The sequence below is a fragment of the Tachypleus tridentatus genome, chromosome 12 (assembly GCF_004210375.1).
Source record: "Tachypleus tridentatus isolate NWPU-2018 chromosome 12, ASM421037v1, whole genome shotgun sequence".
NCBI lineage: Eukaryota > Metazoa > Arthropoda > Merostomata > Xiphosura > Limulidae > Tachypleus > Tachypleus tridentatus.
This window is the reverse complement of record NC_134836.1, coordinates 528,091-555,280: the sequence shown is the minus strand read 5'-3', so window position 1 is coordinate 555,280 and position 27,190 is coordinate 528,091. Positions and strand designations below refer to the sequence as shown.

The 27,190-nt window shown below is 34.2% G+C and overlaps 1 protein-coding gene and 1 long non-coding RNA gene across 10 annotated transcripts in view; both read right to left on the bottom strand.

Moving 5' to 3' along the window:
* Nucleotides 1–27,190, bottom strand: part of LOC143234999 (rho guanine nucleotide exchange factor 28-like) — a 197,115-nt gene that overhangs the window by 53,179 nt on the left and 116,746 nt on the right. The gene's annotated exons all lie outside the window — the stretch shown is intronic.
* On the bottom strand, nt 23,585–24,767 carry LOC143235001 (uncharacterized). Its single transcript, XR_013018885.1, has 3 exons — nt 24,663–24,767; nt 23,828–23,916; nt 23,585–23,695 (listed from the first exon to the last, which is right to left on the bottom strand). It is a non-coding gene; the product is annotated as an uncharacterized LOC143235001 (long non-coding RNA).

The window sequence follows — 27,190 nt, the reverse complement described above, 5'->3', positions numbered from 1 at the left end:
AAATTGAGAACATGAAAAATTCCAATTAAATAAGAAAATCTGCCATAACTAGTGCACAAACTTTTGTACAACCAGAGCATTTCATGAGCAGTACATAACAAAAATGAATGTTTTGTTTAATTAGCATTTTCTCAGTTTGCATTATAATTGCTTTTGTATTTTAATGACCAAAAGTAGTCACACGTAGAGTAGTTTCTCTAGTTTCGCAACAATCAGCATTGAATTTTGAAATTATAACTATAGGTGGCAGCACTATATTTATAAACACTTGTAACTTGGAGCTTATCAACAATCAGTTAATTCAATTCAAAGAAATAGTGGACAAGTTTGACCGAGACGGAGTTAATTATGATAATATTCAGATCATGCAAGTTTTAACGCCCATGATTCTCTTAAGTTAACACATTTTCAGTCACGTTTTGGCAGTCTGCCATTGGGTAAACTAAACTTTTTAACCTTGATATCTAGGATAAAGTAATTGTTATACATGTGCATATATTTATGTGACTGCTCAACATTTTCGTTACTTAATTAGACAAAATCTTACTAGTGAAAGCTTCAAGGTTGTAATACAAATGTTCTTAAGGCTGCGACACAAAACCATGCTTCATCCGTTACTACTGGCAGAATAACATTCAACGAGAATACCAACCATTGTTTTTATGTAACAAATGGTTTTTGTTTTCCACTATTACTGATAAACCACATTGAAATTAACATTTCTAGTTACCAAGAAAATGAGTAATTTTATTCTACGATAGACAAAGACGGAAATCATTACTGAAAATTACATTATGTAAGCTTTCAAAACTTGCATCTTGGTTAACTTGATACCAAAACAATTAACAAGTATGAATTCAACAGCTCAGTTTAATATCTTGGTATAATATATAAATCACATATTCTCGCGTGACAACGTTTAACGTAAAGATAATTCCATATAAACCCTGTACTTATACATCAATGTGCAGTAAGTTAGATATTGCTTCTTGCACAGCTAAGAGAAATACTACCTTAGAAAAGTATACAGAATGATTCTACACATATTTACATTGTTAACTTAGTTGACTGACCTAAATCTTCTATGATGGCTTAAGTAAGTATAACTTTTACCACAATATCGTAATTCTTACTTGGGTATTGGCTTAAACAACTAATAATTTAATCGCAGTACGGACACCCAGTTGACTAGCACTATATATAGACATGTAGTGTGTACATACATACATACATACCTACCTATCTACCTACCTACATACATACACACTTTTACTTATCAATTTTTAATGTCTATTATTTTACTATAGTGATCATTCTACACAACACTAATCTTAAATTTATTACTATTAACTTATCAATTCTAAGCTTAGTTCATGGGTTTAGAATTAATCTAAATTTACTAAGCTGGTCGAGTACAATATTACTTTTACAATTGAAGTTCGGCTTAAACAAGTGAAACTTTTATAATAACGTGGTCACACATTATTGATCAGTATATTTACTATACTTAACTTAATCCTTATTATTCCTAACTTAAGTTTATTTTATTATAATGATACTTCTGCACTATTAGCTTAATATATAGATTTAAGATAATTTTATCCTTTTGGACCAGCAAACCTCGTGAAATATTACAGAGTTTATGGACGGAAATATTGTTAACACCAAGGATAACCAAATAATTAAACAACGGACTCTAATTTTTATAAGTAGCAATGATGAAACATTATAATGGATCAGCTATTATAATTAAGTATATATATGTTTAGTTCTGATTTAAGTAGCTTGGTTATTATTTTGATCAGAAGTTAATATTACTTCTTTATGCAGCAACAGTTCTTTTTGTCTGATCTCGAAGTTCTGTAATAAAACAGGATAGCAGAATGAAAACATGGATTGAGTGCTTTACATATTGGTAGAGTAAAACAAAATACTCTGAGTTTTCTTAATTTTTTTACTTGTGTATTAAAGAGAAACTATATCATATCATATATCTTATGTGTTAGAAATCCTATAAACACAACAAAATAAGGGAAGAACTAATATGGAGAAAATAATAAGTTACATCTCCCAAAGTTTCTACTAAAAGTAAAACAATAAGCCTTAACTGGGAGAGTTGTGTTAACAACACATCATAATTAGAATACTAATATTAACAATAAAACAATACAAAAAAACTTATTACTAAAAAGAGGATAATAAAGGACAACGAGAAGAGTTGCTGTTCGCAATAAAACAATAGGCTGTATCTTAAATATCTGTTGTTAAAACCAAATTAATAAGCAGTTAATAAAAAAATAACTAATTCTATTATTTAATTTCGCGAAAAGCTATTCGAGGGCCATATGCGCTAGCCGTCACTACATTTGAACTGACAGACAAAAGGGAATGCCAGCTCTTAGGTTACTTTTAACTATAAAATAGTAGGATTGGCCATCAGTTTATTACACCCAACGGTTGAAATGACGAAGGTGGTCGGGGACGGGCTTCGATCCATCAGGCTATGTTTAGCCATGTTAACATGTCGAAAACATAAAACTTGCTGCTGATGATAAAAGATGCCACAACTGAAAAAGTTTCTGTCAGTGACAATGAAAGAAGCCACAACTGGAATAGCGGTTACTAAGAATAAAATAAAACAGGAACAAGTGATTGCTAAAAATATTTATATTATCTGAGTGCGAGAACATGCTAAATTCTAAACTTTTCTCCAAAAGTACGGATTAGTTAAAAATAATAATAAAAACTGAACTTTTACATACTTGTTAAGTACGAGGCATTGTCTAAGTTTCATCTCTTATAATAAAACTGACCTATACTAGCCAATTTGTATCCCAATATTAATTTTTCTTAAGAACAAACTAACAGAAAATATTCTTTGAAATGGCGTCTACTCATCGGACAAAAACCATCGTTTTTGCCTCATGTGCTATAATTTTGCCACACAAATTATAGTTTTATTTTGATTTTCTAACAGTTTCTTGTTAGAGTAACTGAACATTTCTTCTGCAAACATTTGAAAATTAACATTCATTGCCATTAATGCCATCAAACCATGTTAGAGTCACTGCAGTTTTCTAAGAATAGGTTTCAAACTGTCTGGAGGAATAAAGAGCAACAGACAGCAAGACAAATATGTCGAAAATCAGCGATAACATGTATAATTTACATATCACACAGCTGATCTTTCTCAGCATGAAGTACCTGTTCAAGTTAGTACCCATACATGCCTGATACCTTCTTCACTGAATCGTTCACATCAAAAGCACCGTATAAAGTAACACGTACTCAACACTGCAGAAAGATACAGTCAATTCTTGATGTGAAGTACAGCATAGAGAAAAGCGCCAAACAAAGACAAGCCTTTGGGAACAAGACTGACGTCAGCAATATTGAACGATGGACGACAACCACGCACACAACAACAGAGGTACAGTAACTGAGGGTTCTGAGTACCGTCCTTGACAAACCTCGAAACAATAGCTGTTTTAAGCAGCTTAAGCAACTCTTAGAAACGGCAAACGTACTTCGCTATAATTTTGTCCATCTCTCACTCATGATCCACATCTATTCACAATGTTGCTTCCGGTAAACATGCAAGCAACAACAATAATTTAAAAATGTATATATATACAAACAAATACAAACAACATGTTAATTTGATAGCTGTAATCTGAAGAAATGGTTCCGTCTGTGATACTTTAAAATCATGAACACAACAGACAAGCCATATGGAAATATTATCTAAGCTGGATTGAAATCATTGTTCTCATTCGTTTGTAGTTAAGCACAAAACTACACAATGGGGTATATGTGATGCACCTATTAACCCTGTTTCTACGATTATAAACCTGCAAATCTGCCGATGTGCTACGGGTCAGAGTTAAGGAATCATTCATGTAAAGTTTATAAATTAATCACACTCAAAACAAGTAACATTTATTTAATCTAATACAAATTATATAAAAAAATAATTTAGAAATATTAACGTTTAATTACAATATTTAATCTCTGTTGCTGTTCCTTAACCCAAATTCAACGTGTGTGTTTATATAACAAAGCCACACTAGGCTATCTTTTGTATCCTTCGACGGGAATCGAACCCTGATTGTAAATCAGTTTACTTACAGCTGTCTCACCTAAGGACCAACAGTCTACAACCTTTGTGATGACATTTGATGTAACACAACGGGACATAAACTATCAACTCGACATGCATAGCAAGTACATACATGGTGGGTAATTTATGTTTTGTTATCTGCACTAGTCGTCCTTTAAACTACAAGTGAGAGACACGGGGAAAAGCAGCTAATCAAAACCACGTGCCGTCAACTTTTGAGCTACTCTAATCGAAGAGTGAGATTGATCGAATGTAATAACGCCCCCATGGCTGAATGAGTGAGCATGCTAGGTGATGGAGTTCGAACCCGCACTCGCAGCTTGCGAGTCGAACGCCTTATACCACCAGGCCACGCCATGCCGCAGTAATAAGTTTCATCGTTTGAACACAGCTTTGTCAAGCAGTTTCTTACACTTAAAAAAGAAAGCACGTGTTTTTAATTCTGTACTCATTTAAAATATATTTTAATAACACTGTCATTTTAAAATGTTGCTATTTTCACCAGTATTTTAGCAGTGTTCGTATAGAGAAAGATATATAACTTCGCCAAACTAATATATTGATTTACAGAACTTTAATTAAATCATCACGATTTATTCAACAATTGACAATGAAGTTCCTGTAAACTGAAATAGTGTTTAAATGAAATAGCTGACAACATTTTATAATCAAAGCAATTTAAACTACGACAAATGTAATAAAACGGAAAGTATATATACATAATATTTTATAAGTCTGTTGCTTGTTTGTTTTGAATTTCGCACAAAGCTACTCGAGGGCTATCTGTGCTAGCCGTCCCTAATTTAGCAATATAAGAGTAGAGGGAAGGCAGCTAGTCATCAACACCCACCGCCAACTCTTGGGCTAACCTTTTACCAACGAATAGTGGGATTGACCGTCACATTATAACGCCCCCACGGCTGAAAGGGCGAGCACGTTTGGTGCGACGAGAATTCGAACCTGCGACACTCAGATTACGAGTCGAACGCCTTAACACACTTGGCAATGCCGGGCCCCAAGTTTGTTGCTACTTAAAATGTAGTATTGTTTTTTTTTTTTTGTTTTTTTTATATCAATACTTATCAATGTACAGCGGTGAAATATCGATACAAATGCCATATTTTTGTATTTGGGCGCTTTTCTGATAAACCTATAGGATATCAAGAATGTTTACAAAGGGGTTGTTTGAAAGCTAGGCTATGACTATTAGTTTTGTATCGACATCAGTACCATTGATGTACTGTTTCCCTATATGTTGTACGCTTTGGATAACCGAGTTACTGGTATAGGGATTACTACTTGCATTTATGGCAAAGCTACTAAGACTAATTTTTACTACAGAGAAGGCAGTCTACTCGCAGCATCCTGTCATCCACGCTAAAGAATAGTGCTAGAGCTTAACGTACGCACTGCAAACGTTGGTACATTGACTATAATACTGTTATCTATCGTTGATTATTCTCGAATAACTCCAACTTGGATTCATCTGTAAATGGCACCTGTTTCTAGTTTTGTTCATTCCACAGTTTGCAGTCCAATGCCCATGTGAGGCCATGTTGTACTAATGTGTCACTCGAGGTAACATTGACATCTCTGTTTAAAGAAAATGTGCTGGCAAGATCTGTAGTTGACGGTCGCATATCTCGTGAAGAACGTGCACTGAGTTACCATCATTTTTGGATAATTTCGGTTCTCCACCTTTGCTATTAGCAATCCCAATCTCACTTACCCTCTTCAAACTTGCAAAGAGCTCCGACTGAAACATTCTTTTCACTTAAGTCCATGAATAGCCAAAACTTTGCTAAACGATTGCCTAACGGTATTTCAGTCATGGGAGAATAGACTAGATTATAGTACTGTTAACTGGCATAGTATGATTGGAGTGGCACTTTATGGTTGGTTGATTGAGAACCAGTAACACCATAAAATATCGACATGTCTCTTTGTTAATATAATACCATCATTAAGTTATTCCAATTAAAGCGCGTTATATGTCATATACTGTATAAAGTTACAACCAATATCAAAAACAGAAGTTAACTGGTGATAAAATTTCTCCTGCTTTTCTTTTTTTTTTTTGGGAAAATTTTGTTCTTGAAAAAAAAATACAACATACATATACCATTCAGCATGCTGCAAAGAATGCATCGTTTTTCGTCTGTGCAGAAAAATAGTTTTGAATGCAGTCGACTGTTTGGGAATCCTACAAAAATATTTGTAGAAAAGACTTGCGGTTCAATGCTTACGTGAGAGCAGTTTGCTCTATTAAAAAAAAAAGTAGCTATTATGTGTGAAATTAGAGAAAAGTTTTTTGAAATAAAATCAACTTCGTTTATAGAAACGTTTAAACTAGTGTAAAGCAACTCATTTTCAGGTAAGTAAGCACACTGATGTGCTAAAATACTAATGTGTTTACACACACAACTTTTACATCTGCTTTTACCCAAAACTTGCAGTTAAGTAATCTAACTATGCTTGTGGAAGAGAAGACAGAAAACATAAAACTACTGAATACTCCGTGCGGAGGAGAAAGGATATGAATAATTGAATTTATAGGTTTAGCTGCATATTAAAAGTGGAGAGGAAGCAAACACTGTACAAGAAAAGCTGGTCTGAAGGCATTATAGGTAAATTAATAGTACAGACTTTTAGCACAGAAATCGTATTTTAGAGCCTAATATATATTAACACTCAACAGTCCAAGTAAAATAAATAAAAATCAAAAGGATTGTTTGTTTGTTTGTTTTACTTTCGCACAAAGCTACCTCGAGGGCTATCAGTGCTAGCCGTCCCTAATTTAGCAGTGTAAGACTAGAGGAAAGGCAGCTAGTCATCACCACCCACCGCCAACTCTTGGACTACTCTTTTACCAACGAATAGTGGGATTGACCGTCACATTATAACGCTCACACGGCTGAAAGGGCGAGCATGTTTGGCTCGACGGGGATGCGAACCCGCGACCCTCGGATTACGAGTCGTACGCCTTAACACACTTTACCATGCCGGGCCAAATCAAAAGGAAGGACTGCATTAAAAACAGCAAATCCAAACCTCCGACTAATAATATTTTCTAATAAAAAAAAAACTGTTTAGGATTGGTGAGAAATGAAATAGAGAAGGTATATAAATCCAATATTAACAGAACAAGCACATTAATATTTTTGTAAAATCACAACTTCGTCCTTCCTTTACGCTTTTTTATGCTGTCATAAACGTTTCAGTTTAAAACATACATGCGTTTTACTTTTATACTTCTTCGTACATAAAAATAACCAGGAAAAAACATTATTCCGTTCATAAAATTGGTGCAGATAGCCCCGTTTCTTTGTATTTTAAACACCAACCAATGGAGAAACGTTGTACTGTAAAGATAAATACACTGTAAATATTAGTTAATAACATATTTCCAGTTTTAATATGAAACACCAATATTTTTTTTTTTTATCTTTATAACACGATATCTTAACGGTTTCGTCACTTGATGGGTTAGCAGTAAGTTTATTAATTATACAACACTACAATTTAAGGGTCGGTTACTAGGGGTAAACAGTGCAGACAGATTTACCCTGAAACAAGTGTAATTGCTTTTCATGACAGTTATTTCGTATACATAAGACTGAAAAGATTTACAAGCATAGTTTATTGCCAGTTAAAATAAATCCACATTTAAGCAAAAAAGTTTAAAAATTGCATATATATATATATATGCACACACACATAGACGATTTGAGTGGTTTTACATTAAAACGATTTTGAGCATACAAATCAGCAGTTCACATGACAACCATGGTCTATAGAAAGCTGCGACTGAATCTGATGTATAAGAAATACATTTTGACATTTCGTGACATTCCATAGCTAGTGAGACACCATCGAAAACTGATCGCGTTTGGAAAGAGTATATGACATACCTTTCAGAAGCAAAATACCCATACATTCAAATTACAAAGATGTGTTTGAGATCGGAGATTTAGAATTTCCAAGACAAGGATATTCCACTGCACCTAAGGGTATATAAAACAAAACGATATTTGAGCAAACTTGGAACACTGGCTTTGACTGTTTTTGAATTTCACGCAAATATACACGAGGGCTATCTGCGCTAGCCGTCCCTAATTTAGGAGTGTAAAATTAAAGGGAACGCAGCTATTCAACACCATCCACCACCAACTCTTGGGCTATTCTCTTACCAACGACCAGCGGGATTGAACGTCACATCAGGGCTGAAAGGGCGAGCATGTTTGGTGTGACGGGGATTCGGTAGAACACTAGGATCATCAAATAAAGTTACTGAAATAAGTTGTACCAAAGATGTAGCAAGCAAAATGTGACGTCTTGTTACATGTGAGAATATATGAACACAGAGGTCAGCGACAAAGACCATGCAAGTGCCCGAGGCAACATAACCAAAAAGGATCTCCATGTAGAAGAGTGACACAAGTCATTTGTTTCCACTGAATTTCCCTCGAGACATTTTACACTGAAATTTAGTCTACAAATTATTTTATCTTACGCAATAAAGATTATGGCGAAGATCTACAGTGGCAGTAAAAAAAATCACACGATGAACTGTTGATTACATTGATAAGTTCAGTTAACGTACAGCTAAACGGGTCGGAAAAAGTTATCTACCCTTGAAAATTACATAATCTATTGCTGATTAATCTTACGCGTATAAAACATCATGAAGTTTAAATATATGTTGCATAAATATTAGAGAAGAGATATCGGAAGGTTTACTGAACACATAATAAGCGTGTGTGTAACAAAATGGTGCTGTTAAAGCTGATGAATCGAGAAAACCATTAGAATTATGAGGCCGTGAAATGAAATACTTAGAAATGGTCAACATCGGATAAAAACCACAAAACGTTACACTAGGTGGAAGTATGTATAGCAACATTTGGATGCCTGGAAAAGAGAGATAAGGTTGTAGATTTGTTTTTTGTTTTTGAATTTCGCACAAAGCTACTCGAGGGCTATCTATGCTAGTCGTCCGTAATTTAGCAGTGTAAGACTAGAGGAAGGCAGCTAGTCATCACCACCCACCGCCAACTCTTGGGCTACTCTTTTACCAACGAATAGTGGGACTGACCATAATATTATAACGCCCCCACGGCTGAAAGGGCGAGCATGTTTGGCGCGATGGGGATACGAACCCGCGACCCTCAGATTACGAGTCACACGCCTTAACCCACCTGGCCATGCTAGGCCCAAGGTTGCAGATTCAAACACGTTTTTCACATAGTACTTAAATATTCTATTATCTATAACAAAACAGTTGGATCTTTGTAACATCACATAATTATACAAAATGAGACATCTGAAAAGGCAAACCACTGAAAGAAATGGTTAAACAAAGTCAACCACCTGTCGCTATTGTAAAAGTTACAAATTTATTCAAATATGATCAAAGGAGAAATATAAATACAGTAATCGCAGAAAGTTAGAGACTTATCAGAAGTAAAGAAAATTTCAACTGTTCCAAGAAAAAAACAAAAACAATAACTTGAGAATTATTGACAATAAATTCAAGAGGATGGAATGTGAAAAACTAGCAAGTCAACAAAGTGAAAAAACAACATCATCGTACACAAATGTATTATATTAAAACAACATCATCGTACACAAATGTATTATATTAAAACAACATCATCGTACACAAATGTATTATATTAAAACAACATCATCGTACACAAATGTATTATATCAAAACAACATCATCGTACACAAATGTATTATATTAAAACAACATCATCGTACACAAATGTATTATATTAAAACAACATCATCGTACACAAATGTATTATATTAAAACAATATCATCGTACACAAATGTATTATATTAAAACAACATCACCGTACACAAATGTATTATATTAAAACAACATCATCGTACACAAATGTATTATATCAAAACAGAATTTTTCGTTCAGACCATGAAGTGACGGTGAATTGAGATAGCTGTAAGTCTATACTCTGAGTTTTCACGTAAAGATTTGTCGCAGATTTTACACTATAGCACAAGTAAGCCTTGTCACTAATCTCACGCTGGTATAAAGTATGAAAGAGTTGGAGATATTCAGAGATTAAATTATCAATAGCTCGAATGAATGACGTTTTCTAAACCCGATATCAAACCACGTTTAATTGCACATATACAATTTGGGGGGGGGGGATTTAATTCAACGAATGCAGTACACGATACATTCTCTGCTGCTGTTATTTGAGTATTTTGTACACAACGAAGAAGGAGCGGAGGTTAAGACTGCTGTTGGCTGTTTGACACTAGCAGTATGGCAACCAAACACAAGTTCAGGCTAGTATAATTAACCTGATATACAAATGAAAAACTAAACAAATTAATCTACGTTAAATATTTGCACTCTCATGAAGCTCGAAATTAATTAGAATGTTTACAGCAAATTAAGGAGAATATCGGTATTTTTAATTACTGCAGCTGAGAACAAAAAAAAACTTTATAACTTTATTACGCCTATTTTTTTTAAATGCTAATATGATGCAAAATCAACAACCATCAGAGATTACAGTAAATTTATATTAGGGTTGGTACGTTAGACAGAACAGATGTGTCTTTCTAATTTAATATATTTTAATAAGCCTGAAGTTTATTTTTGTTAATACATACTGAATAAGAACAACGAATATTTTTATGTAAATCAACAACTAATATTATCGAATCTCCAAAAGTTGTGCCAAAACATATTTCCTAACTAATAACAAAAATACACTCCTGTTAATCAAAACAACTTTTATACTAAAATTTCGTAAATTATACCAACACATTCCAGTATTACAGGACTCTAGTGTCTATTTCAGTGTAAATAATACAAGTCACAGTAAACAAGGAGTTTTACAGAAGGTGATGTTTCACTGATATGATAATTAGTCCATAACATTAGTACTTCATGTTGTTTGGTTTTTTTCCAATATTTTACACATGTTTGCTACGGTAGTTTATCCTTTGAACTAAATATTTTATAGAATTGAGAAAAACAAATGTAACTGTACGTTTCGTTATCCTGTGATCCACAGGTAATAAACGAAATATTCATGAAGCGTGCAAATGTCGTTGTTTTATTTCCCTGGAGTTTCACCAAGTACAGATGATTTCGTGTATTAAGCACAATAAGTATTATAATTATATCAAAAGTGTATGAATTAGAATAAAGTTAAATACTATATTTTTTTTTAATCATTCATGCTTCTTGAAAATGAACAAGGTAAAAATAACCGATATTTCGACAGTAACTCTTGATGTAAAGCCAGAAAGTAGGTGTATGTGAAGTTTTGGTTTGGGTCGAACATTTTACATATAAAATTAATACGACAGAGATAGTATAAATGCGCCACAAGATGGACCGTCTTACGTCTTGGGGAGGTTAACAACAAACTTGTACGTGTGTGTGTGTGTGTGTATAGTTGATACTATACATGATTGGTAAATTCAAACCATCAGCAGAACACCTATTGAAAATTAAATTGTGTAATTAGTAACTGTGTAGGTCAGGCACTTAAATTGTACAGTATATGTACATACCCCTGAGTATGTTATCATACCATCTGACAGCCTAATCATATACGAACTGGCTACGAATTTGTGTGTATATATATCTATTTGATCTTTTACGAATTTCTTTACGCGAGATTGATGAACGGAGTTTAAGACTAATAGATAGTGTATCCCCACCGCAATGTAGGTCCCATTTCACAGTCACCTCCAAAACACAGGGAACACTTTGTATCCCAAACTACAGCCTGAATCTTGGGAATCTCTTTAATTTATGCAGCGTCTGTGATTTAATTTCGTTTTTCATATTTATATATATACAGTTCATATTATTAACATATTATTATGTATACAAAGTTCTTATTAATAACAGATTGTTGTGTACATGTAGTTCTTATTATGAACTTATTACGTATATATATATTTCTTATTATGAATATATTGTTATATATATATAGTTCTTATTATGAGCATATTATGTACATGTAGTTCTTTGTATTAACAAATTGCTATACATGCATAGTTTTTATTATTAACAGATTGTTATATATACACAGTTGTTATTATTAACAGATTGTTATATATACACAGTTCTTTTTATTAACAGATAGTTATACTCATAATAAAAGTAAATTTTCTGAAATTTCTGTGAAAATGGGTTATCTGTTCTTTATACACACAACAGCAATTTCAATGTCATTCTATTAAGAATGGTATATAACACAACAGCCAACTAAACTTACATACTGTACGGCTTCATTCAGCTAACACTTGCATAATGACTCTTGTATGGATATTCTCAAAACGTAAGTATTCTAAGGAACATCTTTTTATATGACTACTAATATAAAATCAATAACACTACATTAGAAACCAAATACATAATATAATTATATAATATGTTATAAACACACACAGTCCGAGGTTAGCATAAAGCTTCACATATGTTTCACCCTTTAAAATATAAACAAATTTTGTAAGTCTTAATGAAAACAAAATCTACTACCTATTCATATTGTGTTTCGTCACATTTCTGTTGTAAATGTAAAAAAAAAAAATGTTTAACTATACCTTACAGCTGTAGAATCCATAAGTTATTATTACAATTAAACATTTTTGTTATAAGTGTAAAAAATGTTCAACTATACCTTACAGTTGTAGACTTCATAAGTTATTATTACTGTTAAACCAGTTTTGAATATTTATCACACCATAAAAGATTTGCTACAGAGTATATATTTAATTATTCCAGTGGCACGTTTAAACTGAGTCGTCAAATTATGAAAATAATAAAACATTAAAAGATATGTTTTGAACCTAAGCTTACTCAGGATCCAAATGGAACCAACAGGTCTTTTTAAGGCGTATTTTCTAAACTAATTATGCATCAAATTATTAAGGAATAGTGATCCTGTTGGTCACTAGGTTCACATTATAATAGATATAAGTATTAAAAAGAAAAAAAATAATAATAACACTGCTAGCAATACCTCTAATTATTGTTGTGGTTTCCTATTTTCTTTTACATATACAGAAAATGAAATGTACCCTTTTTATTAATTCTTTATTGTAAACACTGATAGCGAAGGTTATGTAAGCAGGAGTAGAGACCCAGGTTAAGGTGATTATTTCAGTGATACAAGAAGTACTTTCATCAGTCTACCCATGATGATTCAAGGCCATCATCTTCTTAACGCACTCATCATATTCAGTTTATTTTACTACAGTACAATGCTAATAATAATAATAATTGTAATCATTATTATTGAACTTGGTTAAATGTAACCCACTAACCCTGAATTTTAGTGATCACAGCAGGGTGTTTTTAAGATCTCTTTTCGAAACAATAATAAAAAATACACACACACACACGCATATATATATATAGATACACGAAGGCTATCTGCGCTAGCAGTCCCTATCTTTGCAGTGTAAGACTAGAGGGAAGGCATCTGGTCATCACCACCATCGCAAACTCTTGGGTTACTCTTTTACCAATGAATAGTGAGATTGACCGTAACATTATATCGCTTCCACGACTGAAAGGGCGAGCATGTTTGGTGTGACAGGGATTCGAACCCGCGACCTTCAGATTACGAGTCGAGTACCTTATCTACCCAGCTACGCCGGGCCTCGCTTCAGATAATTGCCAAAGTAAATCTGGGTTTAAACTACTAAAAGGTCTTCTTTCAGAATTATATTCATTAAATCCTTCTTATTATAAATAGTTTGCAATTTCCAAAGTATTTGTCATGTGGACAAAACCATCACAATTTTATTATTTTTTCTTTAAAAAACAAAGAGCACAAAGTTACAAGAGTTCGTATTTTGACATTAGCGGCCAGAAAATGATAACTGAACAACTCTCCTTCTTCCTTCCTTATCATTATTACTCACTAAAACAGAATAATAAAAATTATCTGAAAAACCTAGACTACTGGGCTACTTTTTTTGACTAGGCTAAGCAGTCCAAAAAACCAACAAAAGAGTACTTATAAATGCATTAAAACTTTTCATGTTATGAAAGAATATACAATCATTTTAAATACTAATAGAATTTGTGCCAATTGTTCAAGAAGTCGATAAACGAAATTATAAGTACAATTTACTCTGTTAGAGCATTTGTGAAATAAAGACCTATAATTTACCTATGAGATATGTTTTTAAGTTAATGTTTAACAGCAATAATGAACTGTAATTTAAATTATAATAAAATAGTTCGGGGCTTAAAGGTTGACAATAATGAACTATGAACTTATATATAAAAAAAGCGTGAAAAATATTATTTATGAAAACAGTAGTTTAAACCGCATGATACTAGTAAGTAATGTATGATAGTACTTGTACCCAACAGCCAGTGCTTCTGCGTTTTGTAAGTGAAGTATATTCCAATATATTCATATTGTTACTTTGCCTACCAGTACTGGTCAGAAAGGTTAATGTATCTCATTTTTTTATTACAGATACTGTTGTGCATTGGTAGGTTAATATATGTATTTAACACTAAACAAAATTTCTTAAGTTAGAGCCCTGCACCGTGGCCCAGTGGTAAGCAAATTTGCAGAATTACGGCGCTATATACTGGGTTTCGATACGAGTGGTGAGAAGCGTACAAAACACCCACTGTGTATCTCTATAATTAATTATATCTAAACCCAAGGTCACTGAATTTGGCGAGATATTCCTGGGATTGCGGTAGAAAATATCAACAACAGGGAAGATATCAAACTGACGAAACAACACATTCTACACTTTCCAAATAAAAATGTAAGAAGAACATACTTGATACGTTGTACTTATTACCAGGCAACTTACTCTGATTGAAGGTTAATATTAATACAAGTTTGGAGATTTCAGCGGTGTATATAAAAAGAATGGCAATCTGAATGGCTCACAGTTCCTGATTAATATTTATGATTTATAAGGTTATTACAAGCAGCTAAATAGTACAGTATTTATACAGGCCTAAAAGCGTATTTGTCTTCTTCAGATTTTCGTACAAAGCCATCTACAATTTCGAACTGATCGAATAGAAGGAATATAGTTAATCAACAGAACCCATTGTCAACTCTTGTACTACTAAAGGTGGAGCAAATAGCCGGATTTGACTGTTACACTTATAATGCACCCACGTCCTCAAAGTGCGGAAACTGTTTCTGAGGCAACGAGCCATTAACCATAAATCCTCAGATGCACAATTCGTGCACGCTGACTACTAAATTATGCACTGTCGCCAGAAAAGTACAGGAGACGTCGCGAAAACAAGAAAAAACAATCATGGAATTTAATATGTGTTGAAACAACCTTCGAAAATTTTTATTGAAACGGAACAAAAGTTTACATTTGAGTTATATAAATACTTGTTACTGGATAAAACAAGCGCAATTACAGATGTATAGCTTTGTGCTTATAATATTTATTGTAGCACACGCACACACACAGATACGGTATATTCTGAAATAATTAGGGAAAAAGGGGAATGAAAAACAAATACGCACCCACTCCCCACACCTTTATCGTGAAGGAATAAACTGTACCGCACTGTAGACTTGCTGAGATTGAGCTATCGATGTCGTTGGTCTACACAAAATATCACATTATAATTAAGTTTTGGCTATTCAAGGATAGCCCATTCGAAATGTATGGTGAGACTCCCACGTTTCAGTCGGTATTTTATGCAAATTAATACACGTGAAAATTGTACTGTTAAAAACGAAAGTGAAAGAGATAGAAAACTTAATCTCTCCGTAAGTTATACCAGACGAGACAGATGACATTCGAGTACGAATCTTACCAAAAAATGAGCTGCATATACAATTTTAAGTTAACAACTCGATATCAGTAACATACACATTGGCAAGAAGTGGTCTCGACCGATGTAGAATTGTTCGAAATTTGCTGCTTAGAAAAGTTACCAAGACATATAATGGAAATGAGCATCTGGCCACAAATTGCGGAATGAGCAAAGATGGAAACGTGTCTTATTTAAGGATCAACGAATTTTCGAATGATTCGTCGATAATCAATTGTTTGTTCGACAGCACAGAAAATAAAGGTATCACAGTCACTGTACAAAGTCTACAGTGAAGCACTGTGGGATATTAGAAGGATGTGGCTAAATATGAACTAACGATGTCGTTGATCTACACACACGCGCGCAAAAAAAGCGATTGCAACTGACTGCCAACAAATACGTGTAGTTTCTTATCCATCATGCTATTCCCCCAGGAACAGATTTTATCTGGCAAAGATTCACCATATGACAGAGTAACGATCTTATGTATACAGCAAATGTAGTGAAACTATATACTCACTGCCAAGAGTATATAGCACAAAGCCACACGAGTGCTAGCTCTGCTAACGGTTTCTAACTTAGCAGTGTAAAACTAGAGGGAAGGCAGCTAGTCATCATTACCCACTACCACCTCTTGGTCTGCTCTTTCACCAATGAATAGCAGCATTGACCGTCATCTTATAATTGTTCCACAGCTGAAAGGACAAGCATGTTTAGTGGGATGGGAATTCAAACCCGCGACCCTCAGATTACGAGTCGAGCGCCCTAACCAATCGGCCATGCTGGGCCAGGGGTTTATGTAAATCTGAGAAGTTCCAAAGGCAACCAATAAACTTCGATTAATTGATTAGTTTGTTTGCAGTTCAACTCAAAGTTACACAACAGGCTATCTGCACTGTACCCTCTAAGGAAGTCGAAACCCGATTTTTAGAGTTATAATCTCTAAACTCATCGCTGAGCTACTGAGGAGGAGAACGTTGACAAACTGTATGGCAACATTAAAACAAGTTTCAGTGTATGCACTGTGATAAAGCAAATAAGACATAAACAAAATGATAGCACATTATACAAATTATTCGCTCTTCGTTTGTACATTCTATGATAATATTTTGAAACTAATAAATACATCCTCAACCCCATTGTCATTACTCTTTGTTAGCTCAGCATATGGCTTCAGGACCAATCTAAAACTCCTAAACTGACCGAACCTTGTAGAATTTTACTGAAATTGGGGTAAAAGTGCCAATAACAGCAAGGAAACTAAATTGATGAACGATTGTTTGTTTGTTTTAAAATATCGCGCAAAGTAACGCGTGGGCTATCTGCGCTAGCCGTCCCTAATTTATCAATGTAAGACTAGAGGGAAGACAGCTAGTCATTACCACCCACCGCCAACTCTTAGGCTACTCTTTTATCAACGAATAATGTGTCTGACTGTCATATCATAACGCCCCCACGTCTGAAATGGCGAACATGTTTCGTGTGACTGGGATTCGAACCCATGACCCTCAGATTACGAGTTGATCGCACTAACCATCTGATGAACGAATCCACTCAAGTCATTAGAAATTTTTTCCCACATTTTTTCTCTAGTTATGTAATTTTAATTAACCTATTATACAAAACTGTTTTTTTTCAGTTCAGATTTATGTAGTCAGCGTACTTTGATAATTACCAACTTCTCTATTAATTTCAACACTGTTGTGCTCCACAGGAATTTAATAGATATATGTGTATAAACACAGTTGAGTTCCCATGTATATAAACCAGAATACGGCTCTTTATTGGCTATATAAAATTAAAAATTTCAGTAATTATGATAAATAAATTTGATACTAGTTAATACCATTTTTGTGTTCATTGCGAGGCGTTTTTACCTGAATTGTTTGTTTGAAGTTAAACACAAAACTACACAATGGGCTATTTGTGCTTTGCCCTCAATGGGTATCGAAACCAGTTTCTAGCGTTGTAAGTCCAGAGACATACCGCTGTTTTACTGGGGGGCTTTTGAAGTTTGAAAACTGACACTAAGAAACTACATGACACACGTACATTTATTATCTTAAATTTCATCCACATTTTAACCTTTAATCATTTAGAGTACTTTGGAAGCATTTTATCTCCTTGGTTACAATATTTAACGCATCTAGAATGCCAGGCTTTATATTTCCACGCAATATGATGCGAGTCAGTCTGTAAACATCACTTTGATGTTTAACGTTTCGAGAATGTCACGTTTTTATCATGCGACACGATATGGGTGATTCTATAAACAATCATCCTGGTAGTTAATGTTTACAGAAGGCCAAACAATGCATTTCCAAGGAACATGAGGCGTGTTAGTCCACAAACATCATATTGGTATTTAACGTTTCTAAAATACCAAATGCTTTATTTCCAGGAGTTGCGATGCGGATCCGTTTAAAAATATCATTAAGTTTCTATCGTTTCTAGAAAGTTAAATGTTACTATTTCACGCAATATGATACAAGCCAGTCTAAAACCATTGTTCAGTTGAGACAATGTTATTTTACATTATGAAGTTGTTAATAATACTTTAACTCTCAGATTACGAGTTGAGTGCCTTAACCACCTGGACATGGCGGGACAAAAACGTTAGTAGAATCCAGACCAACGCATTTGTTAATACAAAGAAAGCCATACTGTTGGATTATTTCAACGTTCTGCAACTGATACGATATTCATCACGGTTGCGAGTGCAAGGATTTCATTATAGTGCCTTGATTAACACAATAGGAGTAACAAAAAATGACAACTCTATTTTTGCTCAACGCCCCAACTACAATCCGAATGAATCGTTCTGAAAAGATTTGGAATGCCATCTGAAGGAAGAGAAGGCAGAATCCAAAGCCAAGTTACACGTTGGACATGACTTTTCAAGTGATAACCATTTTCATCGATTTGTTTTAACAGTTGGTGATAACAGAGTCTAAGTTGTGATTAATCGTAGGTAGGTACACTCCGTAATAAAATGGAAACTTAGTGGCAAGAGACGACTACCTTTTTTCAACGTTTATTATCTCAATACCTTATATGCAATCCTTATGATAAAGTTTAATATCGTTCTTAAGAATCAAATGTGGATTACTGTTTAATGAATTTGAATTATACATTATATTCGATTGTAAGATTCATGAGAATTTGCTTTGTTTGACTAATCTCGTGTAATACTACTGGAGGGTTATTTCCGCTAGCCTCTATAATTCTGAAGATATAAACTAGATGAAAGGAAGATTGGTTTGGTTTGTTTTGAATTTCGCGCAAATCTATACGAGAGCTATCTGCGCTAGCCGTCCCTAATTTAGCAGTGTAAGACTAGAGGGAAGGCAGCTAGTCATTACCACCCACCACCAACTCTTGGGTTACTCTTTTACCAACGAATAGTGGTCTTGACTGTCACATTATAATGCCACCACGGCTGAAAAGGCGAGCATGTTTGGTGTGACGAGAATTCGAACTGTAACCCTCGGATTACGAGTCGAGTGCCTTAACCACCTGGCCATGCGGGGCCGGGAAGGAAGCTAGGTGATGCCACCCAACGCTAACGTTTGGGAATAAGTACTCTTGTCAGCCCGAATATTGGAATCTCACCAACACTTTTGTAACGCACCCACGGTTCTAAACTGTGGAGATCGATTTTGTAGTTTTTGGAAGTAAAGAGGCGCGAGCCAAGGAACCTCAGATCCACAGTTTAAGCAGTTGAATACCGAGACATGTCTGTCTCAGATAGTGACAAATGGTTTCAACAAATACGGCTGACTAAATTCTGTGACGCCAGTTATGGAAGAAATATACCGTCATATAACAATGCATTTTCTCTATGCTTATAGGTTACACTATGTTTTTACATAAATACGAAACTTCGCACAATCTAGTAGCAGGAGTTAGTTTTCACTTTGAATCGAGCACCTTAGAATTACTGAATAGGCTTTACAAGTTAGGTGTAAGAGGATGTAATGTCATTTGAGATTTTCTTAACTTGGTTTGCTTGTGAGATCAGCAGGCACACATGAAACAAGCCTGACTTCCCTAAGTGTCAGAATGAGGCAACTTTAGTTCAATCATACTTGAAAATCTGACATTTGAAATTTTGCCCAGTTTTAAAAACAAACCATATTTCAAGAATGAAAGCATCACGTTTATTAAATGACTGTTTGCCGAATTTTGGCGCAATGCTACATGAGTGCTAACTGTGCTAGTTGTTCAAAATTTTGAAGTGACAGCCTAGAGGAAAAGCAGTTGGTCAAACTCAACCACTGGAAACTCTTGGAATACCCTTTACCAAAAAAAAAAAAAAAAAGTGAGAATGATTCGTCACATCATAACGCTCTCACAGCTTAAGTTTCAATCTCGCGATCAGTTGAGCGTAAGTCGAGTGGTTTCGCCATTTTTTAAGGTTCCATACCGATATGCAACGATTTATTTTATGTCTCTTTCATAAGATATTCACATGGAATTAAAGTAAGTCTATTTTATGGATATTAACTTAATAGAAAAGAGTAAATTATTATAATGAACATTTAAACTTAAAGAGCAACCGTTAACTGTATAAATGACAAAGACTTCAGTCAATAAAGTTAATTTTAAGCCTTCTTGAAATTACCCTTTGACAAAACTATATACAATGGTCACTGACTACAGTAATGTGGTTTGACCAATAACATTTTTCTTTAATATGAGCTACCCAATGGGCTATCTGTGTTCTGCCCACCACAGGTATCAAAACTTGGTTTCTAACGTTATAAGTACGCATACATACAGTTTTGCCACTGGGGAATAGTATTAACGAATTTTTTAGTGTTTTATATATATATACATTAACCCTTGTCGAGAAGTATGTTGCTCATCTTTAAACTACACAATTTGTCAACAATAATAACATTTTTTTTTTTTGCGGGTGTGACGTGTTCAATTGATTTACTCAGTGATAAATTACCAGTCAACGAAGTCGGTAAAGTTTTACCTCAAGCTTAGCCTGCAACACAAGTAATATGGTGGATGAGAATCGATTATATCACCAATACTATGACATTACAAGTGTTTCGGTTTCCTGGAAACTTGCAATCATTAAACTTCAGATAGTGCACGAAAGTTTAAGTTATAGCAACTTTAGTGATTATATGCTGACTAGAGTGAATGGAAGTTAAGTCAGCAGCATCCTACAATGCCAAAGGTAAAGGATTGACTGTCACTTTTATAACGCAGCTGCAGTTTAAAATGCACAGAGTATTTCATGTATCGCACGGATTCGAACCCGATTCGCCATGTTCAAAATTCAGAGCTTCACCAAAGGGTAAACCTGTGCCCTACGATGTTTGCATGAAACTTCCCTATTAATTACAACAATGTCATATAGAATTAATAAATAAAATTAACAATGGGTTCACTCAACAATATTTGACGGTTTAGAAAGTTACATAACCAATGAGCTCTTTCAACCGTTTTTGAACATGTATTTTGTACACATTTCAAAAACAAATGTAAACAATGTCAAACACAGACAAAAAAAAACTTTGTGAAATAATGTTATTACGTCTAACAATTTTGAAAATCACTGTAATGAACAGGTTAAGCACAGCCAGTTTATATATTATACATCGTAATACTACACTCCCAGTTTTCAAGTGCTAATGACCATTATATCTTCACGTTAGTCGTTTCTGTTTGGTCAAATATATTTTCGAGATGATGATTGCTATTCATTAACAGCGAGATCCCATCAGATGCTTATGAAAAATCACTATTTACACTATACCCTTTCTGTTTTGCATTTACAAAAACAAGCTGTATATTACAAGTTTCATACAGATCTTTCAAAAAACGTTCTTTCTGCAACCAACATACAACTCACCTATGTCAAAATCCATAGGATGTATTTGTATTGTTTTAAAGTGTGTATCCTTTAATTTCATCACAACTTTCAGTTTGAAAAGACGTTTATATATATATATTTAAATATGTGGCTGTTTATTACTCAAAAACAACAACACAGTAATGGGTTAAATATCGTGTATTACTTGACTAAAGGAACAAACAACACGAACTCTATAATCTCACCGTTGACTGCTGAAGGGTGGGTGGACTTGGAAATTCACAGGAGATATCAAAGATATATTACATGGAGATCATATCTTTTAATTTAGAATCGTTCAGTTCTTTTTCGACAGAAAATGAAAAAATAAAACGTCTTAGTAAGTATAACCCCATCTTTCTAATACGTTCTCAAGATGACTATGTCTTCATTCATTCCTGACACTTCACAAACATAGCGAGTCCCGGAGAAAAACCATTTGAAAACGCAGACTCCATCGCCGAGTACAAACTGAAGGACGTTATTTATTAACTGTAAACACGTTATGACTAGGGTCACAGCTGCGACAAATGCATAACCGTACCTACCTGCAACAAGAGACCGGCACCCAGGTTTCCTATCTTACATCAGACGAAGAAGGTGGAACGCAATCGATGGAAGCGGGCGTTCCAGGCGACGGATGTGCAAGCGCATCTCGTAGAATAACATATAAAGAACACAACCACACAACAGAACGTCACATATATGCTATACATGTTTGCATCCAACACTTCATTTCTTAAACCGTGTATTCACACGATGCTGTTTCAAAATACGAAGAAGAAACGACATAAATGACATCGAAACGATGACATCAGCTTTCTGCATTTAATAAAAATATTAAAACAGGTTCTTTGAACTTTTAATGCGTTGTTGTTTGTTATTAAGCACAAAACATATTTTTTTAAATTACGTTACCTCACAAACTATAAATACCTTTCTTGTATTTTAAGCATTTCTTAGAAATTAAAGATCATTAAAAAGGTTTGCCATTTTGTTAATTTTCATCCTCAAGTTAAAGACATTTTACAGAATATAATAATTAATATTATCAATTACTATACATAACAGTTATTCTTTTTAAACAGTGCTTCACTATTGGTTTAGAATTTTCGCTCAGAACCAGACAGGGACCATCTACACAAAAATGCCCCAAATTTTAAGCTGGTTAACTAGTGGGAAGGCAGCTAGTCAAAAATATCTACTGCCAATTCTTGCATCATTAAATAGCAGGCTTTAACAGTCACTCTTATAATGCATCTATGACCCTAGAGTGCGGAACAGTGATTTTTTGCCGCAACAGGGTGCTCTCCATGAACTCTCTTATTCAACTCCAGGCACGTTAATACTGAACCACGTCTTGCCTGACATTGCTTTGGATAGCAACAGAACCAACAATGATGAGTTAATAAAATACATATTTATTTCGTTTAACCAAACGTAATTCTCTCAGAACCAATGCTTAAACGACTCAGCTAGTAAATTACGCTTCTAGTCAATTAAAAGGGAGAAGTTGAAATGTTAAACTGACAAAAAATAAGGGAAAAAAAGCAAACATTATCTGAAAACAAAATTTCTCAACATACATACTTCTGTGGCGATACAAACAGGCTACTAACGAAGTTCAGAGTTAGGGGAACTTACAAAGAGGAAATGTAAGATATAAAAATAAACATACATACATCTGTGGCGATAAAAAGAGGTAATGGAGTTCAAAGTTAGGGTAAATTACAGAGAAGATGTAAGATATAATAGTAAAAATATTTTTTTATTCATAGATGCCAGGAAATTCACCAGAGGGATTCGTATAGAACTCAGTAACACGAACATCAAGTCTCACACTTTTCTCTTTTTCAATAACTAGCTGAACTCCCCGACCTTTGGACAAATGAAATAAAAACTCGTTTGTGACAAAGGATAGGAAACTGTACTTCTATTCTTTAAAAATATGTAATAAATATTAAAACTGCGATAAAAATACATAAATGAACCATATCGAAAAAGACATACCGTTTTCACGACTTTTATCAGCGTGGAATTAGAAAGAGGGTTCAATCATCTTCCTTATCTCATTCTGTATCATTGTGTAAAGTTTGGCACTGATTGATCAAGAAATGTGAAAACGTGGGAAAAAGACACACACACAAATACATACATGTATATATTAGCGTTGTTTTATATAGATAACTGTAAAATCTGTATTGCTCCCTCAATGGAATAAAAAATAATTTGAAGGTCTCCCTTTAACTCTTTTAACTCGACTATGTGTAAGTGCAGGTTATGTTCAACAACGACGCTCCTTACACACCACACTTACTGCCTATGAGAGTAGTGTTTGGTTTGGTTTGTTTAGAATTTCGCTCAGAGCTATACGAGCGCTAGCCGTCCCTAATTTTGCAGTATAAGACTGGAGAAAAGGCAACTAGTCATCACCACCCACCGCCAACTCTTCTACCAACGAATAGTGGGATTGATCGAAACATTATAATATCCCCACGGCTGAATGAGTGAGCACATTTGGTGTAACGGGGATTCGAACCCGCGACCCTCGGATTACAAGTCGAGTGTCTTAACAACCTGGCCATGCCGGGGCGGAGACTAGTGATACGGTCAGTTGAACTTAAACACGTTTTTCTTCCTGTAAAACATAGAGTTGCGATTCCCTACAAGATTTTGTCAGTGATAAACATTTTCCTATAATAATTTTCAACAACAGTTCAATATTTTTATTTAGTATTACAAAAACAAATATAATGTAAAACTTGAAAGCGACTAATTAAATGTTGTATATTTCAACATTTATTTAATATAATGAACAAATAATCAAATAAATTATAAAACTCACATGAGACATTATCGGCGATTATATCCAGTTTATATTAGTGTTTATATACTCTCGTTGCATAGAATTTCCACAGAAATTTGTCTATGGGGAGACAAGGTCTAAACCAAGGATATACTTGTATGTTTCCTGAATAAATTAAGAAATATGTTCATCATATTTCTAGGGAAAATACCGCCTTTCCCACGGACGTTTATGTCTTGTTATCTACGCGCGAGAAGACATTTTTTTAAAAGGAAACCATACAAAATGAACGTCCGTTCAGCATCAGGTGTGCTTCATATTACGGGCATATTATCCACTTTCTAGTTCAAAATAATGATGAAAACTATGGTAATAAACGCGTGTGTTTGTTTGTGTTTTCTTATAGCAAAGCCACATCAAGCTATCTGCTGAGTCCAACGAGAGGAATCGAAACTTTGATTTTAGAGTTGCAAATCCTTAGACTTACCGCTGTACCAGCGTGGAACATGGTGATAAATAAAAATAAATGTCAAATGCTAACAGTGGTGACTTTAAACTGGTACGTTTTTAAAACAAAAATTAATAAACATACATAAACCTTTTCTCAATCGTAAACATAAGTTGTATGTCAGGCACTAAGTGATACTCGAGTATCATTTATTGCATAAACACATACACAATATAAACAGGAATGATAAAAAAACTAAAAGTTTGGATGTAAAGCAATAGATTACCCCAATCAAAAACGTATATTGACAGTAAGGTTATGTAAAAACTGTTATAATTTATATTCGAAGTCAAATATATATATATACAATATACATATGCGAATGCTTTGTTTATTTATTGATGTATGAAAATGAATGCACGTGAAATATGGGTTCACATTGAAAATAGAATCACTAAATGTGAAGCATAACCATGAAATACTGAACATACACTTTAGAACTTCAACATAAATCAAAAAAGAACTAAATTCTAACTGAACTGGAAAACGAAATGATACACACATACGTATTTAATAACACAAAAAATCTGGAAATGTAAGAGTAGCATATGAAAAAAATTAACAACATTTCATAAAAGGTCTTTATCGCACAGTTTAATATTTCTCTTCAATGAATTTATCATGTACGATGAAGTAAAGCTAACAGAAAACATTAAACGCAACGCTTGATTTCAGATATTTTACAACTGTTTTAATATTAAAATTGCATTCGTTGTTCAAAGTGATTAGAGTTGTTTCTTTTTATAAAGAGATTTATTCTTTCACGGGTTGTAAATGTTTCAAGGTTAACTAGGGTATCAATGACAGGGAACAGCTAATAACACAAATCAACTTAACCTGATCTCCCTTACTTTGACTATTAAATCAAATGAATATCTTAAAACTTAAAATAATATTTTCAACAGCATTAAAGACCGAATACTCAACTTGGAAAAGAAAAACAGAACAACTTAAAAACAAGATGCATTCCTTAGAAAAATCTGTATTTCACGCATAGCTACATGAGAACTATCTGCACTAGCCGTTCCTAATGTAGCAATGAAAGAATAGAGGGAAGGCAACTAGTCATCACCACCCACCGCTAACTTGGGCTACTCTTTTACCAAAGAAAAGTGGGACTAACCATGACATTATAACGCTCCCATGACTGAAAGGGCGAGCCTGTTTAGTGGGACGGAGATTCGAACTCGCGACACTTCTTTTAACCACCTGGCGATGTCGAGCCTACAATGGAAGAACTAAAATTTGAAATTCAAGATAAAAATAACAATAACCTTGATACTGCGATTCTATTTCTGTATTTACGTCAAAGCTTTTACAGTTACCTGTTGCCGTCTCTAACGTTAAAACTGCTAACCAGAGGAAAGACAACCAGTCTTTAGCGCTCTACTACCTATCACCATGTTAAAAAGTTGGTTGTTACTTTTATAACGCCATTGAAACTCGGCTCGCTAACTCCGAAATTCGGAGCTCAGCCACTGAGTCAATCCGCGTCCTCTTCTAGAGGGAAAACAAACAACTCAGCCATAAATACCCGAGAAACACTGGAAATAATAAAAGTTAAAAAGAAAAACAAGTATTAAATGGATCTGTAGAGCATCAAGCCACTTAACTGCTATATGATATGACGTATTGTAAACGGTATCCTGTGATTTATAAAAATAACTTTGAAACGTAATACTTCATGACATGTAGAAAGTGTATAAATTGTCCATAAGTCCTAAAGATGACGTAGAAGTGCATAAAAACATGCAACATACAGATAGTTTCCATGTGAAACCCTTTAATGGCTTTATTTATTTGACTTTAAAGGCTAAGGACTTGGTTTCTAACAACATACGAATGTGGCTTCAGTTTGTTTTTCTTTTCACACTATATTATGGCTCGTTAGGTTTATAATAGAGAATCCGGAATTAATTTTACAATTCATAAAATTTCAAACATTCATCAGGTTCATATTGACTCTTCATCGCGATTTAACAAATCCATTTATGATTTTAATAAACTATTTCGGCAGCATGTTATGAACGCTATTGGGTTCGCACGCAAAATGTTCGTC